Genomic DNA, 4,661 nt, shown 5'->3' with positions numbered 1-4,661 from the left:
CAGGGAGACAACTAAGAGTGTCAGGAATGTGGCGCTCGAGGACTGAACTAGGCCACCCCTGTGCTAAGATATCAGGCAGTCTGTCTCCAATTTCAATGTACTTGAAGAGTTGATGTGTCGGCGCAATGAGTATTGTGATAGCAATACTGCAAAAGAGGGTCAAATCCAGGGTATTTCCATGAATGTGTGTCGAACCCTGAATGCATTGCTTAATCCTAGTATATCCATAATGTTCATAAATTATTTGCAGAGGGGGTCAGAAGACTTATTTAGATGCATTCTGAAGTCACCAACAATCAGAATGTTATCTGCACAGGTTGCCAAATTAGAGATGAACTCACCAAATTCATCTAAGAATTTAGAATATAGGCCTGGAGGCCTTGATTTTTATTCTTTTTTCTTTTTATTCTTTTTACTCTCCTGACCTTGGCTATATGTAGTATCCTGGGCAGAGCAGAGAGTCAGATGTTCAAAGAAAATTTTATTTTAGATTTCCAACAGGTAGTAAGATAAACCCAGATTTATAAATTAGAGCAACACCTCCAGCTTGCTTTGTTTCACGGGGGACATGATGAAATGTGTATGCCTGTGGGCAGGCTTCGTTTAAGGGCAGAACAACAGTCGGTTTAAGCCAGGTTTCACATAAACCAATCATATCGAAGTGGTGTTTCATAATTAGATAATTTTTCAACAGTGATTTTGAGGACACTGACCATATGTTAATGAGACCCAGACTAAGGACCCTCAGTGGGGTTGGCAATTGGACTGTTGGGATTTGGGGGTGGTTTCAGAGTAGTATAAGATGCCTAAATTCAGGTTTAGGTCTAAGACATTCCACGCGGGTTGTAGGTTGCAGACACAAAATATTTGATGTTGCAGGAACAGCCAGTGTTGTGTCATCACTTTTAATGTCATACAATGTAGTAATGGGTATTAAGTTTGCAAAACGTATCCCTCTATGCTATGCTATGAATCCTCGGTTTAAATCCCAGCCTGACCGGAAAGGGCCCTTGGGCAGGGTCCCTAATCCCTGAGTTGCTCCCGGTGTGTAGTGGGTGCCTTGCATGGCAGCAGCCTGATATCTGGGTGAATGTGAGGCATTGATGTCTAAAGTTCTTTGAGCATCTGACGCAGATGGAAAAGCACTATATAAATGTAGTCTATGTATTCACCATTTGTTTTCCACTGAAAATATGCAATGTTTAGAAGTCCTTGGAACGATTTTGGTCCATTATGTTTTTCTTGGTGTTCTTCTCTGGCTTAAATAAAATGATAAAACACTTTGGGACAAATATACACAGTATCAGTCCAAAACTGGAAGCCAAAATAGCAAATATCTCCACAGCCACAGTGAACTTCCCAGGAGAGCTGACATATGCTGGGATAAAGGTGATCCAGACTGCACAGAATATCAACATGCTAAAAGTGATCAATTTGGCCTCATTAAAATTATCAGGTAGTTTACGGGGCTAGGACAGCTAACACAAAACAAAGACGGCCAGAAGTCCAATATAACCAAGCGCAACCCAGAACCCTGCAGCTGAGCCCAATGCACACTCCAGGCTTATTCTGTCCTTATATGTTGTCAGGTTTTTAATTGGAAAGGGAGGATTGAGAACTAGCCAAATAGTGCATATCAAAACTTGAATGAAGGTGAAAGAAATTACGGCTATTCTTTGTTGTAGTGGACCAAACCATTTCATGAAATTACTCCCTGGTAGCCTCGCCCTGAATGCCATTAGCACCACAATCGTTTTCCCAAGGACGCAAGAGATACAAAGGACAAATGTAATTCCAAATGTTGTGTGTCGCAGCACACAGGACCACTTAGATGGCACCCCAATGAAAGTTAAAGAACATAAGAAACACAGGACCAGAGAGAAGAGCAACAAGAAGCTCAGCTCAGAGTTGTTGGCCCTGACGATTGCTGTTCTCCGGTGACGGAAGAAAATAGCTGCTGTTATAAAAGCCAGACAGGCACCACCAACTGAGAATGTGGCCAGGATGATTCCCAGGACTTCATCAAAGGAAAGAAACTGGATAGGCTTTGGCAAACAAATGTCTCTCTTTGCCCAGGCCAGAGCTCAGCAGGGCAACGGAAACAATCAGGGGAGTCTGGAAAAAAAGCAAAAGTGGTTTTAACAGTATTTCTTTACGTATACCTCATCAATGCCTAAATGGGAAATATTACCTGTGGTATTACTAATCTCCCCCTCAGGACATGGTGTACAGTCATAGCAGCAGACAGGTTTGCCTTTCTGCAGCAGTTTACGAGTTCCTGGAGGACAGCTGTCAGTGCACACTGACACAGGCACCTGGCACAAACATACACAAAGACTCACACAGACAAGACGTCGGTGCCACTCAACTCTGTGTCACCTAACTTCTCTGGTCATAGTGTTAATTATTGTGCTCTTACTTGGTTTCCACCATCCAACCAGGTGATTTTCTTGGTGATACGGAACTCCTGGCCTGCTGGTAGAGATGCATCATACAGCCCTACTGTCACCAGCTCAGTGCTGCCGTTCTTGTTTTTCTGCCAGTTCACCAGCTCATATACAGCCACTGGATCACCGTTAATGTCAAATGAGACATGATAACCATTTTGAGAAAAATTTACTCGCTTTAGATGACTAAGAAGCTGTGTAGAATAATAAAAAAAAAAATGTCACTATTAAGACTTGAAAGGTAAAATCCAACCATTTTACTTCACAAGAGCCAAATTTTGCACATGTGCAAAATAGACCTGTGTATACTTTATCTTGGTAAATTTGTCACACTGGGTTGTGGAATTCGTTTGCTGACACACTGTGTTGTGAATGCCATGTGCTATGGCATAAACAGCTTTATACACCATGTTAGTGATTCGCAGCTGAGACGTATCAGTGTACGGGCTTTGGAGTGTCTGGATATTTTCACTTCCATCACATGCACTCTCATCTTTGGCAGTGCCTACAAATACAAGACAACATGAGGGTGTTTTTAACTTTGACAGCGAGTCTCATTAACAGTTTCATTGTGCAATAATGTAAGGTTTCAGTAAAAAAGGACTCCACTGTGAGCAACCACCAATAAAACAAGCAACATATATCTCTCACCTTTTCCAAGGTGACATTGAATGCATCCTCCCAGAATTCAGTAAGCACAGGAGAAACAGCAACTTTAGTGTCAGAGAGATCAAGGAGGAAGTCTCTGAAGCCTGGGATACAGATCGCTGAATGCCAAATCCAATTGCTCCAACACAGAAATCAAACCTCAACATGTTTGGGTCAGTTACCCATGATTCACTGCCTATCCACTGACGAGGGTGGAGAAGGCTGCCGTGTCAACTCCTCCAGCAAGATCCTCATGTCTCCAGAAGACACAAATGCCACAACAACCACAGCTGAAGACCTGGAAATACAGTGTTGTGACATATCACATACTGCATTGCAGTCATGTGTCAGTGCAAACCTAAAACATTGTCACAGGATGGAAATCAACCTTCTATGAAGTGAATATTTTGCAGTGCAGTATGAATGATGTTGACTGTTTACATTATAATCATTATCAATCAGCATAAGATCAATAAATGAATAAACTGGTGTAGTTTGGTGTGTGGAACTGAATGTTCTGACAAACCTGCGAATAACGTCAGCCACTTGCTTAATCCTGCTCAGTGGGTTCGTCCGATCAAATGATACTGAATATTCTACACAGATCTCTCTTTTGTGCTGCATGTAGGAAAGTCGCCATGCCATTATTACCATAATCAGAATCAGAGCGGATGGCACCTATCCATGACCACCCAAAGTGTTTCACCAGTTTGGCAAGAGCATCAGCCTGGAACTGGTCACTGGGGATTGTTCTGAAGAAAGTTGGGTACTGCTGCTTATCAGACAAACATGCACAAGTTGCATAGTGGCTCACCTAAAGAAAAAAAAAAATGTCAAAAGAACTGTCAGAAAATCAAAAGTTGCTGACTTTTCTGAAACCACCCCTCAAAATTACTTGAGGAATGTCAAAGGCCCCAATGACCCGTGACATGCTGATGGATGGCGTGGAACCAGACGTACCAACAACACCCATCATCATACCAGATTGTGAGCATTTGTCGCCTGTGTCAAACATCATGTCGAGGCCATTTGAAAGCTGGAATGCCACTTGGATTGCCACTGGAACTGAAGCACATGAATCATGGATCTGGTATCCGAGCCTGATGCCCGGCAGCAGCTCTGTGCTATTGTTAATCTCCTCAATGGCAAAGACCATTGCTCGTGAGAACCTCAGTTCACGGGGGTTAATGCTGCACACAAACACACATCATTGTAAACCCATAATGAAGAAAGACCGTTGTTAATGACAATAACTGACAGCAACACAATCTGCAATCCATCCTGAACTGATAGACTAAAAGTTTTAACGGTGTTCAGGTTTTCTTCAACTTTCTTTGTGAACACAAATGTAAAATAGATCCATTGTGATTCCATAGAAAATATGAAAATGTTGTAATATTAAAAAAAAAAAACACCATTACAATACAATTAAGTTCATGTCGAGAAAACTCATAAACCATTTTTGTTCACACACATTATAATATCTTCTTCATACCCCACTCCTGCATGTTACTAACCTCCCTTTGCACTGTACAGGATTAGGTTTGCTGATGTAATTGTGTTTCA

At 41.9% G+C, this 4,661-nt stretch overlaps 1 pseudogene; it reads right to left on the bottom strand.

Annotated features, from left to right (window-relative positions):
* Nucleotides 1–1,202: 1,202 nt before the first annotated feature.
* Nucleotides 1,203–4,278, bottom strand: LOC117509225 (annotated as a pseudogene).
* Nucleotides 4,279–4,661: the final 383 nt, after the last annotated feature.

Source organism: Thalassophryne amazonica, chromosome 4 (genome assembly GCF_902500255.1).
Source record: "Thalassophryne amazonica chromosome 4, fThaAma1.1, whole genome shotgun sequence".
In the NCBI taxonomy this organism is placed as follows: Eukaryota; Metazoa; Chordata; class Actinopteri; order Batrachoidiformes; family Batrachoididae; genus Thalassophryne; species Thalassophryne amazonica.
Note: the sequence above shows the minus strand (reverse complement) of the source record. Positions and strands in the feature narration are given on the sequence as shown.